General features: G+C 39.6%; 1 pseudogene; it reads left to right on the top strand.

Annotated features, from left to right (window-relative positions):
- Positions 1–6,277: 6,277 nt before the first annotated feature.
- LOC138081808 (ATP-dependent RNA helicase DHX29 pseudogene) lies at positions 6,278–8,737 on the top strand (annotated as a pseudogene).
- Positions 8,738–14,490: the final 5,753 nt, after the last annotated feature.

The following is a 14,490-nucleotide window of genomic DNA, read 5'->3' on the forward strand; positions in this document are numbered from 1 at the left end:
ATACTGTTTCCACTGTTTCCCCATCTATTTCCCATGAAGTGATGGGACCGGATACCATGATCTCAGTTTTCTGAATGTTGAGCTTTAAGCCAACTTCTTCACTCTCCTCTTTCACTTTCATCAAGAGGCTTTTTAGTTCCTCTTCACTTTCTGCCATAAGGGTGGTGTCATCTGCATATCTGAGGTTATTGATATTTCTCCCGGCAATCTTGATTCCAGCTTGTGTTTATTCCAGTCCAGCGTTTCTCATGATGTACTCTGCATAGAAGTTAAATAAGCAGGGTGACAATATACAGCCTTGATGGACTCCTTTTCCTATTTGGAACCAGTCTGTTGTTCCATGTCCAGTTCTAACTGTTGCTTCCTGACCTGCATACATGTTTCTCAAGAGGCAGGTCAGGTGGTCTGGTATTCCCATCTCTCTCAGAATTTTCCATAGTTTGTTGTGATCCACACAGTCAAAGGCTTGACATACTAAGCTCTACATAATTTTTTAATATATGTAAAATCAAAGAGTAACTTTAGCTGCTAGGCTGAAAATAATGAGATGCAAATGTAGAAGTAAGATAACCAAGTATAAGACCACTGCAAAAATTCCAAGGAGAGATGGTAGGACTGGGTAATAACAGTGGATGTGATGAAAAAAAAGAAAAAGAAAGGAGTTAAGAAAATAAGGTGACTCCAAAGTTTTTAGCCTGTGTAGCGAAGGATGAAGTTATCTTTAACTGGAAAGAGAACTACTGTGTTTGGAATAGCTTTAGTCAGGGTGTCTTTTAGAATCTAAGTTATTCAAAAGTTAATTTAGCAAACAGTTACTGAGCTCCTGTAAGGCATTGTACTAGGCACTGGGCAAATATTTAGAAAACAAGAAGACAAAGTTCCTGCTTTTGACAGGATCAGAGTCTAATGGAGGAATCACAGACATATGTACCATAATTCGAGGCAAGGCTGTGATTTATTCTACAATAGGGATTTAAATTGTACTGTTCAAGAGCCTTAGAAAGGAATGCTATCGGAACTTCCCAAAGGAAGGGGTATTTGAGGCGGGGCGTTGGAGGGTGAGTTACTGAGTAGTTGTTGTGGAAAGAGCAATAACTAATAGAGATAACCACAAGGTGAAAAAAGGCTTGGAGATAATTAAGTGCAATTTCTTTTTGAGGAAAAGACTTTGGTGTGATTAGAACAATAATTGTATGAAACAATGGCTTGACTTTGTGAGCCTTATTCTGCCCTCATATAATTTCCATCAGCCCCCCTCCCATATACACATGTACAAACATATAATTTATATACAAAATGACATCCAATGCAGCTTCAGGACAAACTCCCAACGCCCTATTTCAATCATCTTCAGTTCAGTTCAGGCACTCAGTTGTGTCCAACTCTTTGAGACCCCATGAATCGCAGCACACCAGGCCTCCCTGTCCATCACCAACTCCCAGAGTTCACTCAAACTCACGTCCATCGAGTCCATGATGCCATCCAGCCATCTCATCCTCTGTCATCCCCTTCTTCTCCTGCCCAAAATCCCTCCAGCATCAGAGTCTTTTCCAATGAGTCAACTCTTCGCATGAGGAGGCCAAAGTACTGGAGTTTCAGCTTTAGCATCATTCCTTCCAAAGAAATCCCAGGGTTGATCTCCTTCAGAATGGACTGGTTAGATCTCCTTGCAGTCCAAGGGACTCTCAAGAGTCTTCTCCAACACCACAGTTCAAAAGCATCAATTCTTTGGTGCTCAGTCTTCTCCACAGTCCAACTCTCACATCCATACATGACTACTGGAAAAACCATGGCCTTGACTAGACAGACCTTAGTCTGTAAAGTAATGTCTCTGCTTTTGAATCTAGGTTGGTCATAACTTTTCTTCCAAGGAGTAAGCGTCTTTTAATTTCATGGCTGCAGTCACCATCTGCAGTGATTTTGGAGCCCCAAAAAATAAAGTCTGACTCTGTTTCCACTGTTTCCCTATCTATTTCCCATGAAGTGATGGGACCAGACGCCATGATCTTAGTTTTCTGAATGTTGAGCTTTAAGCCAACTTCTTCACTCTCCTCTTTCACTTTCATCAAGAGGCTTTTTAGCTTCTCTTCACTTTCTGCCATAAGGGTGGTATCAACTGCATATCTGAGGTTATTGATATTTCTCCCGGCAATCTTGATTCCAGCTTATGTTTCTTCCAGTCCAGTGTTTCTCATGATGTACCCTGCATAGAAGTTAAATAAGCAGGGTGACAATATACAGCCTTGATGGACTCCTTTTCCTATTTGGAACCAGTCTGTTGTTCCATGTCCAGTTCTAACTGTTGCTTCCTGACCTGCATACATGTTTCTCAAGAGGCAGGTCAGGTGGTCTGGTATTCCCATCTCTTTCAGAATTTTCCACAGTTTATTGTGTTCCACACAGTCAAAGGCTTTGGCATAGTCAATAAAGCAGAAATAGATGTTTTTCTGGAACTCTCTTGCTTTTTCCATGATCCAGCAGATGTTGGCAATTTGATCTCTGGTTCCTCTGCCTTTTCTAAAACCAGCTTGAACATCTGGAAGTTCACGGTTCACGTATTGCTGAAGCCTAGGTTGGAGAATTTTGAGCATTACTTTACTAGCGTGTGAGATGAGTGCAATTGTGTGGTAGTTGGAGCATTCTTTGGCATTGCCTTTCTTTGGGATTGGAATGAAAACTGACCTTTTCCAGTCTTGTGGCCACTGCTGAGTTTTCCAAATTTGCTGGCATATTGAGTGCAGCACTTTCACAGCATCATCTTTCAGGATTTGAAATAGCTCAAGTGGAATTCCATCACCTCCACTAGCTTTGTTTGTAGTGATGCTTTCTAAGGCCCACTTGACTTCATATTCCAGGATGTCTGGCTCTAGATGAGTGATCACACCATTGTGATTATCCTGGTCGTGAAGATCTTTTTTGTACAGTTCTTCTGTGTATTCTTGCCACCTCTTCTTAATATCTTCTGCTTCTGTTAGGTCCATACCATTTCTGTCCTTTATCGAGCCCATCTTTGAATGAAATGTTTCCTTGGTATCTCCAATTTTCTTGAAGAGATCTCTAGTCTTTCCCATTCTGTTCTTTCCCTCTATTTCTTTGCATTGATCGCTGAGGAAGGCTTTCTCATCTCTTCTTGCTATTCTTTGGAACTCTGCATTCAGATGCTTATATCTTTCTTTTTCTCCTTTGCTTTTCGCCTCTCTTCTTTTCACAGCTATTTGTAAGGCCTCCCCAGACAGCCATTTTGCTTTTTTGCATTTCTTTTCCATGGGGATGGTCTTGATCCCTGTCTCCTGTACAATGTCACGAACCTCATTCCATAGTTCATCAGGCACTCTATCTATCAGATCTAGGCCCTGAAATCTATTTCTCACTTCCACTGTATAATCATAAGGGATTTGATTTAGGTCATACCTGAATGGTCTAGTGGTTTTCCCTACTTCCTTCAATTTAAGTCTGAATATTGCAATAAGGAGTTCATGATCTGAGCCACAGTCAGCTTCTGGTCTTGTTTTTGTTGACTGTATAGAGCTTCTCCATCTTTGGCTGCAAAGAATATAATCAATCTGCTTTCAGTGTTGACCATCTGGTGATGTCCATGTGTAGAGTCTTCTCTTGTGCTGTTGGAAGAGGGTGTTTGCTATGACCAATGCATTTTCTTGGCAAAACTCTATTAGCCTTTGCTCTGCTTCATTCTGCATTCCAAGGCCGAATTTGCCTGTAACTCCAGGTGTTTCTTGATTTCCTACTTTTGCATGCCAGTCCCCTATAATGAAAAGGACATCTTTTTGGGGTGTTAGTTCTAAAAGGTCTTGTAGGTCTTCATAGAACCGTTCAACTTCAGCTTCTTCAGCGTTACTGGCTGGGGCATAGACTTGGATAACTGTGATACTGAATGGTTTGCCTTGGAGACGAACAGAGATCATTCTGTCGTTTTTGAGATTGCATCCAAGTACTGCATTTGGGACTCTTTTGTTGACCATGATGGCTACTCCATTTCTTCTGAGGGATTCCTGCCCACAGTAGTAGATATAATGGTCATCTGAATTAAATTCACCCATTCCAGTCCATTTTAGTTCGCTGATTCCTAGAATGTCGACGTTCACTCTTGTCATCTCTTGTTTGACCGCTTCCAATTTTCCTTGATTCATGGATCTGACATTCCAGGTTCCTATGAAATATTGCTCTTTACAGCATCGGATCTTGCTTCTATCACCAGTCACATCCACAACTGGGTATTGTTTTTGCTTTGGCTCCATCCCTTCATTCTTTCTGGAGTTATTTCTCCACTGATCTCCAGTAGCATATTGGGCACCTAATGACCTGGGGAGTTCCTCTTTTGGTATCCTATCATTTTCCCTTTTCATACTGTTCATGGGGTTCTCAAGGCAAGAATACTGAAGTGGCTTGCCATTCCCTTGTCCAGTGGACCACATTCTGTCAGACCTCTCCACCATGACCCGTCCATCTTGGGTTGCCCTGCGAGTATGGCTTAGTTCCATTGAGTTAGACAAGGCTGTGGTCCTAGCATGATTAGATTGACTAGTTTTCTGTGAGTATGGTTTCAGTATGTCTACCCTCTGATGCCCTCTTGCAACACCTACCATCTTACTTGGTTTTCTCTTACCTTGGGAGTGGGGTATCTCTTCACGGCTGCTCCAGCAAAGCATAGCTGCTGCTCCTTACCTTGGATGAGGGGTATCTCTTACCAACCATAAATTCTTCCTACATAGAAATTCTAGATCCAAACTCTGGGGCACTACAACAATGGACATGTTCCTCACTTGCTTTGTCCAGTAGGTCCTAACCACATGCAACTACAAAACACCTGAAAAGTGGTTGATGAAATGGAGGAACTAAATTTTTAATTTAATTTTAAAAATCTAAGACTTCCCTGTGGATCAGACAGTAAAGCGTCTGTCTACAATGTGGGAGACCTGGGTTCAATCCCTGGGTCAGGAAGTTTCCTGGAGAAGGAAATGGCAACCCACTCCAGTACTTTTGCCTAGAAAATCCCATGGACGGAGGAGCCTGGTGTCCATGGGGTCACAAAGAGTTGCACATGACTGAGCGACTTCACTTTCACTTAAACAGTAATATGTGGCTAGTGGTTGCTATATTGGACAGTGCAGTTCTAGAGAACAGAGTTTGTAGGAGTGCTTGACAGAAGGTGAGGGTAGAGGTTAAACTGTGCTCACACTAAATACTGCAGAGGTTGAACAGAGTGGCAGTTTCAAAGGATGAACTGGGGTAATAGGAGACTAAAGCCATTTATAGTTAAACTGAATGAAGGTAAAAATACCAACAGAAAAAATGGAAAAATATCTAAGACATAAAGCAGATTTTATAAACATGTGTTTTCTATTTATCTGAAATTATTTATTTGTTTTTCAATTTAAAATGTAACTAGCTAAGTTTATCCTAAGGGCATTCTTGGTGGCTCAGAGGTTAAAGCGTCTGCCTCCAATGCGGGAGACCCGGGTTCGATCCCTGGGTCGGGAAGATCCCCTGGAGAAAGAAATGGCAATCCACTCCAGTAGTCTTGCCTGGAGAATCCCATGGATGGAGAAGCCTAGTAGGTTACACAGATTACAAATTTGAAACTTCCATGTACCTCTGGTCCCAGAGAAATTTTAATGACATGTCATAATTAGTGTGAAACTAAAAAAATGGTATTTTATTTTAGAGTCTTTCCAGATATCACTGACAGCTTGGCTAGAACAAATACATATAGGCACAGGATAATACCGTATCTATCTGTGGTGAATGAAATGAATTTTACATGTTTCACTGATGACTAAAAATATAAAGTCTGAATCATTTTGGCTTAGTATGATCAAGATGTTAATGATTAACTTGTTTGTCATGGTAATTTAAGGACTTTATTTGAATCCTGTCTGATATCTTTGGCTTGATGCGCTCTCTTTTCAATTTAAGGTGTGAAAGCCGACCTGCATCATTAATTACATTAGCTTTCTTAAAATTGTTTTTATCAAAATTAAGTATTATTTAGCAAACTAAGACTAAATATTTTCAAATACAAAAGAAACTAGAGATACAAACAACTTGGGTAAATCTTAGTGACGTAATATGATAACCTGTTTATAAAGTTCAAAAGCAAGGCTCAAGATGTTGCTTACCCCTAGAGTACAAGGGAAAGCAGGGAACACAGGAAGACCACATGGGAAAATGAATATATAGATATATATGATCTTGTTAAAGCTTTCTTCTTGGGTGTAGTGGTGGCTTCATATATGTTCATTATGTGATAGGTGAATGGATGGATGAATCAATGAGGGCAATCCATGGGCCAATAAGGTATGTGTTTATAACCCAAGTAATATTCAGTCGCTAGGTCGTGTCTGACTCTTTGTGACCCCGTAGACTGCAGCACACCAGGCTTCCCTGTCCTTTACCAACTCCTGGAGCTTACTCAAACTCATGTCCATCGAGTTGGTGATGCCACCCAAACATCTCGCCCTCTATCATCTGCTTCTCCTCCTGCCTTCAATCTTTCACAGCATTAGGGTCTTTTCTAGAGAGTTGGTTCTTCGAATCAGCTGGCCAAAGTATTGGAACTTCAGTTTCAGCATCACTCCTTTCAATGAATATTCAGGACTAATTTCCTTTAGGATTGACTGCTTTGATCTTGCTGTCCAAGGGACGCTCAAGAGTCTTCTCCAACACAACAGTTCAAAAACATCAATTTGTCGGTGCTCACCTTTCTTTATGATCCAACTCTCACATCCATATATGACTACTGGAAAAACCAAAGCTTTGACTAAACTGACCTTTGTAGGCAGAGTAATGTCTCTGCTTTTCAATATGCTATCTAGGTTGGTCATAACTTTTCTTCCAAGGAGCAAGCATCTTTTAATTTTGTGGCTACAGTCACCATCTGCAGTGATTTTAGAGCCCAAGAAAATAAAGTCTCTCACTGTTTCCATTGTTTCCCCATCTATTTGCCATGAGGTGATGGGACCGGATGCCATGATCTTCGTTGTTTCAATGCTGAGTTTTAAGCCAGCTTTTTTCACTCTCCTCTTTTACCTTCATCAAGAGGCTCTTTAGTTCTTTTTTGCTTTCTGCCATAAGAGTGGTGTCATCCTCATATCTGAGGTTATTGATATTTCTCCTGGCAATCTTGATTCCAGCTTGTGCTTTATCCAGCCTTGCATTTCACATGATGTACTCTGCATATAAGTTAAATAAGCAGAGTGACAATATGCAGCCTTGAGGCACTCCTTTCCCAATTTGGAACCAGTCCGTTATTCCATGTCCAGTTCTAACTGTTGCTTCTTGACCTGCATACAGGTTTCTCAGGAGGCAGGTGAGGTGGTTTGGTATTTCCATCTCTTATCAAGCTGCAGCATTCACACTTCCTCCTCAAGGAGTCAGGGAGATTATTTTGGCAACAAATATTGCAAAGACAGGTATCACTATTCTAGATGTTGTATTTGTAATTGATACTGGAAGAACGAAAGAAAATAAGTATCATGAGAGCAGTCAGATGAGTTCTTTGGTTGAGACATTTGTCAGCAAAGCCAGTGCTCTGCAGTGCCAGGGGAGAGCTGGGCAGGTCAGAGATGGCTTCTGTTTCCACATATACACAAGAGAAAGATTTGAAGGCTTTATGGACTATTCTGTCCCTGAAATCTTGTGCGTGCCTTTGGAGGAATTATGTCTTCATATTATGAAATGCAATCTTGGTTCTCCTGAAGATTTCCTCTCTAAAGCTTTAGATCCTCCTCAACTTCAAGTAATCAGCAACACAATGAATTGACTCCGAAAAATTGGAGCTTGTGAACTAAATGAGCCTAAACTGACTCCACTGGGCCACCACTTTGCAGCTCTGCCTGTGAATGTCAAGATTGGCAAGATGTTTATTTTTGGCGCCATTTTTGGCTGCTGGGATCCAGTGGCAACATTAGCTGCAGTTATGTCAGAGAAGTCTCCTTTTACCACACCAATTGGTCGAAAAGATGAAGCAGATCTTGCAAAATCAGCCTTGGCCATGGCAGATTCAGATCATTTGACAATCTACAATGCATGCTTGGGATGGATAAAAGCACGGCAGGAAGGAGGCTATCGTTCCGAAATAGCATATTGCCAGAAGAACTTTTTAAATAGAACATCACTGTTAACCCTAGAGGATGTAAAGCAGGAGTTAATCAAGTTGGTTAAAGCAGCAGGATTTTTATCATCTACAACTGCTAATAGCTTTGAAGGAAACAGAGCCACACAGAACTTTTCCTTCCAAGAAATTGCCCGTCTTAAAGCTGCACTTACTGCTGGACTGTATGACAACGTAGGGAAGACAATCTATACAAAATCAGTTGATATTACAGAAAAATTGGCTTGCATTGTGGAGACAGCCCAAGGCAAAGCACAAGTACATCCATCCTCAGTAAATCGAGATTTGCAGATTTATGGATGGCTTTTATACCAGGAGAAGATACGATATGCCCGAGTGTATTTGAGGGAAACTACCCTAATAACCCCTTTTCCAGTTTTACCTTTTGGAGGTGATATAGAAGTTCAGCACCGGGAACACCTTATCTCTGTTGATGGCTGGATCTATTTTCAGGCACCTGTTAAGATAGCTGTCATTTTCAAGCAGCTACGAGTTCTCATTGATTCTGTTTTAAGAAAAAAACTTGAAAACCCTAAGATGTCTCTTGAAAATGAGAAGATTCTCCAGATCATTACTGAATTGGTAAAAACAGAGAATAATTATTGAAACTGCAATTCATGATCAACTGCTTTGAAGAGAGTCATGAAATTATGTGAAAATGGACCATCCTGTTAAGTATTTTAGTACTTAAAATGTTGGTATTAATTATAATGTAAAGGTGGTGGAAAAAAGCACATACTTTAAACATGTGTAATTTTCTAATTTCTTTTTAATGATAGCTATTCTCAGTGTATTTGCCACTACATTTACAATAAATTCTTTCTTATCATCCAAAAAAAAAAAAAGAATTTTCCAGTTTGTTGTGATTCATACAAAGGCTTTAGCGTAGTCAGTGAAGCAGAAATAGATGTTTTTCTGGAATTCTCTTGCTTTTCCTATGATCGTTGGCAATTTGATCTTTTGTTCCTCTGTTACCAAGTGTTATGATTAATCTTATTCAGCGAAGCTGAAATCCAGAGAGAAAAAAGACAAGCATAAGAAATTTTATGTTGAGCTTTAATATTAAAAAGAAATTTTATCCCCCAGGGCTTACCTATTGGTTCAATGGTAGAGAATGCACCTGCTAACTGCAGGAGATTCCAGTTCAATCTCCTGGTCCCAAAGGATCTCACGTGCCTCAGAGCAACTAAGCACGTGCACCACAATTACTGAGCCAGTGCTCTAGAGCCTGTGAACTGCAACTACTGAGCCCATTCACCACAACTACTGAGGCTGTGCACCCTAGAGCCCATGCTGTGTAACAAGAGAAGCCACGGCAATGAGAAGACTGCACACCACAACTAGAGAGAAGCCCCTGCTTGCCACAACCACAGAAAGCTTGGCAAAGCAACAAAGACCCATCACAGACAAAAATAAATTAATTAATTAAAAAATAATAAAAAAATTATATCCCCTAGAGTCAAAGAAATTCTGTCCCCATGATAATTTTTTTCTAATAGTGGTAGCAAAATGCAAAATTATTTGGAATTATATTTTACATGAATGCCACTTTGCAGCCCTTCCTTAAATTGCTAGTATTTGGATGCTAAGTGATTATAAAATTGAAAGAATTGTCAAGGTAATTAAACTTTCAATAATCACATTAAAGTATATTTTTATTATGAGGTCTGGCATTCCAGCCTCTTAATGTCTTATATGGCTAAAATATATAGGAAAGTAAACTTATGACAAATACTTTATTATGGTAAAGGCAGAAGAGATTCATTTATGGAAATATGTTAGAGAGAATAATCATTGCCTCCCTCCTGCAAACTCTTTTAAGAGTTGTTCCTATCGTAATCCTATATATTTCCTCTCTTTCTCTTTCCCTCCCTCTCTCTGTACCCTGCCCCGCCATGCCCTTCCTCCCCCGCAGCTGACTGAGCCTGAAGTGACTGAGCTGAGCCAAACAAAATATCATGAGAGGCTGTGAACTAAAACTCAGCAACAGATGGAATTTTAGCTGAATTATATCAATGTAAAACAGTAAAAGTCTTCAGCTTTCTACATAAGAGTATGCTAAGGAAAACAGAGCTGTCCTAATTTTTGTCCCAACTGTTCAATTTTTCTTGGATTCCACATAAGCGTTGTTTCCTTACAGTAAAATCTCATTTGAACTAATGTGAATAAATTTCTGAACTTTAAATACCAAATATGACCTGCTTCAGAAATATCAATTGGACTTCATGAAATCTTAACCATGATCCAGGAAACTAGCTTGACTGGGTCAATTTTGTTGTTCAGTCGCTAAGTTGTGTCTGATTCTTTGCAACTCTGTGGACTGTAGCCTGCCGGCCTCTTCTGCACATGGGATTTTCCAGGCAAGGATACTGGATGGGTTGCCATTTCTTCCTCTGGGGATCTTCCCTGGACAAGGAATCGAACCTGCATCTTTGCATTGGCAGGCAGATTCTTTACTACTGAGCCACCAAAGTCCAGACTGTGTCGAATAGTGCCTTCCAAATTAATGTCTACTTGGAACCTCAGGTCATGACCTTATTTGGAAGTAGGGATTTTGCAGATGTAATTAGTTCAAACGAAGTCATACTGGATTAGGGTGGGCCCTAAATCCAATGGCTGGTGTTATAAAAAAGACAGGCCGGGAAGAAGGCCAGGGGATTAAAGAGGCAGAGATTGGAGTCAAGCAGCTGCAAGCCAAGGAATGCCAAGGATTTCCAGCAAACACCAGAACTAAGGAAAGAGGCAAGGGAAGATTCTTCCTTGAGCCTTCAGAAAGAGTACACCCTCCTGACACCTTGATTTCAGACTTCCGGTCTCCAGAACAAGAAGAGAATGAATTTCTGTTATTGTAAGCCACTGCAGTGATGGTACTTTGTTACAATAGCCTTAGGAAATTCATACACCAGCCATATGTAAAATCTGTCCTAAAGTGGGTTAGTAGCTGTAAAGAAGTAAAAGCATTTTACCTTCCGTAAGACAAATTTCATCACTCTTATTTTTGGACCTAACATTTGCTTATTTTTGAAAGAGAAAATTTGTAGAACATTTATATATAAATGTTATATAGATAGATAGATGTTTATATATAATTGTTCTGTATATGTTGTTCCCTTTCTAAGTCATGTCCAATTTTTTGCAAACCCATGGGTTGCAGCACACCAGGCTTCCCTATCCTTCACTTTCTCCAGGAGTTTGCTCAGATTCATGTCCACTGAGTTGGTGATACTATCTAATCATTCATGTTGCCCACCTTTCCTCCTGCCCTCAATCTTTCCCAGCATCAGGGTCTTTTCCAGTGAGTTGACTCTGTGTATCAGGTGGCCAAATTATTGAAGCTTCAGCTTCAGCATCAGTCCTTCCAATGAATATTCAGGGTTGATTTCCTTCAGAGTTGACTGGTTTGATCTCTTTGCTGTCCCAGGGACTCTCAGGAGTTTCCTCCACCACCACAGTTCAAAAGCATCAATTCTTTGGCACTCTGCCTTTTTTAAGGTCCAACTCTCACATCCATACATGACTACTGGAAAAATCATAGCTTTGACTACATGGACATTTGTCAGCAAAGTGATGTTTTTGTTTTTTAAAAGTGATGTCAGTGTTTTTTACGCATATATACAGAATCTAGAAAAATGGTTCCGAAGAATTTATTTGCAGGGCAGCAAAGGAGAAACTGACATAGAGAATAGACTTATGGACAAGGAGAGAGGGGAGGAGAGGGTGAGATGTATGGACAGAGTAACATGGAAACTTACATTACCATATGTAAAATAGATAGCCAACAGGAATTTGCTGTATGTCTCAGGAAACCCAAACAGGGGCTCTGTATCAACTTAGAGGGGTGGAATGGGGAGGGAGATGGGAGGGAGGTTCAAAAGGGAGGGTATATATGTATACCTATGGCTGATTCAGAGAAGGCAATGGCAACCCACTCCAGTACCCTTGCCTGGAAAATCCCATGGACGGAGGAGCCTGGTAGGCTGCAGTCCATGGGGTCGCAAGGAGTTGGACGCGACTGAGCGACTTCACTTCCAATTTTCACTTTCATGCACTGGAGAAGGAAATGGCAGCCCACTCCAGTGTTATTGCCTGGAGAATCCCAGGGACAGGAGAGGCTGGTGGGCTGCCGTCTATGGGGTCGCAGAGCTGGACATGACTGAAGCGACTTAGCAGCAGCAGCATGGGTGATTCATGTTGAGGTTTGACAGACAACAACAAAATTCTGTAAAGCAATTATCCTTCAGTTAAAAAATAAATTTAAAAAAGTAATGTCAGTGTTTTTTAATACACTGTCTAGGTTTGTCATAGTTTTTCTTCCAAGGAGAGATTGTTTTTTAATTTCATGGCTGCAGTCCCCATCTACAGTGATTTTGGAGACCAAGAATATAAAGTCTGTCACTATTTCCACCTTTTCCCCATCTATTTTCCATGACGAGATGGGACTGGATGTCATGATCTTAATTTTTTGAATGTTGAGTTTTATGCCAATTTTTTCACTCTCCTCTTTTCACCTTCATCAAGAGGCTCTTTAGTTCCTCTTCACTTTCTGCCATTAGAGTGGTACATCTGCATATCTGAGGTTTTTCATATTTCTCCCGACAATCTTGATACCAGTCTGTGACTCATCTAGCCCAGCATTTTGCCTGATGTACTCTGCATACAAGTCAAACAAGCAGAGTGACAGTATAGAGCCTTGTTGTACTCCTTTCCCAATTTTGAAACAGTCAGTTGTTCCATGTGAGGTTCTAACTGTTGCTTCTTGACCTGCATACAGGTTTATCAGGAGACAGGTAAGGTGGTCTGCTATTCCTATCTCTTTAAGATTTTTCCACAGTTTGTTGTGATTTACGCAGTGAAAACACTTTAGCATAGTCAATGAAGCAGAAGAAGTAGCAGAATTAGCAGAAGTTTTTCCTAATTTTCTTGCTTTCTGTATGATCCAGTGGATGTTGGCAATTTGATCTCTTGTTCCTCTGCCTTTTCTAAATGCTGCTTGTACATTTGGAAGTTCTTGGTTCACGTACTGCTGAAGCCCACCTTGAAGGATTTTGAGCATAACTGTACTATCATGTGAAATGAACGCAGTTGTACGTAGTTGTACAGTAGTTTGAACATTCTTTGAACATCCTTTGGCACTGCCCTTCTTTGGAACTGGAATGAAAGCTGATCTTTTCCAGTCTTGTGGTCACTGCTGAGTTTACCAAGTCTATATGTGTGTGTGTGTGTGTGTGTGTATATATATATATATATATATATAAATATATATATAAATGTAAAGTATATATATAAATGTAGTACATTTATATAAATGTTCTATGTCTTATACATGTAAAATGTAAACAGTTGTAGAACATTTATAAAGCCATAAGTGCATTTTTCTTAATTATATTAAGTTTATGAGCCTCAATTTATCTGTGGAATCTGCGTTTTCATTTTCCCATTTTCTCACATTCTTAAGAAATAATAATATGCAAGCAAATATTTAAATAATTGTACAACTAAGGTGGAGAAACTGCAGAAATGGAACTTTTTCTTGGCAGACAGATCCACCAAGCTTTGGCTCAAAGTATTCATTGGCTAACACGGAAAAGTACAAAATTGAAATTTTAAAAGGAGTACAGGGATGAGAATATATAATGTACTAAATGAGGTTGTACAAAAGTGAATGGACTAAAGTTAATGTCTGGTTCTTTAATAATCAATTGGTTCTTTTCATTATGCTCACTTTATTAACTAAGAATTGTCATCAATGCAGTATTTTCTGACTTAGAACCATCAAAAGTCATTACTATAATTGGCAGATTGTAAGAATAAGTAACAGAACATCAATTTTCTAGTATAACTGGAATTGTAACCACATCAGAACTGGTACCAGCACCATTTTACTTGTCCAAGGAATGTGTCAAGAATTTGCGTAACTTTTGCCTTCTGAAATTTTTCAAGTAGTTCCAAAAACTGAATAGTTTTTGGAATGTGTACTACCTAGATAAATACTGTTTTGGAAAAACTCTTCTGAGTTCAATTATGCATAGACTTGTGCAGGGATTAAAGAAAATTAAACAGTGAATCTGCAGAAAATTTAATAAGAGCTGTTTCACCTTCTAATAATACAGGTTTATTATGATTTTCAGGAGATAGGAAGTTTCTTGTTATTTGAATTTTTTGACAAATTGAAAATCAGAAAACTCCCTTCCACTCAATTGACTATATTACTAGAATACAACAGTTTTATTTTCATTCTTTAGGAGGAAGAGTATAGTGAACACAATGGGAAATATTTGGTGTTTGAACATAACCCCTAGTGCTTCAGTGTTGATAATCTGAAAAACACTTGAATTTGCAAAATATGGGTGTAGAATCAG

Source organism: Capricornis sumatraensis, chromosome 7, assembly GCF_032405125.1.
Source record: "Capricornis sumatraensis isolate serow.1 chromosome 7, serow.2, whole genome shotgun sequence".
In the NCBI taxonomy this organism is placed as follows: domain Eukaryota; kingdom Metazoa; phylum Chordata; class Mammalia; order Artiodactyla; family Bovidae; genus Capricornis; species Capricornis sumatraensis.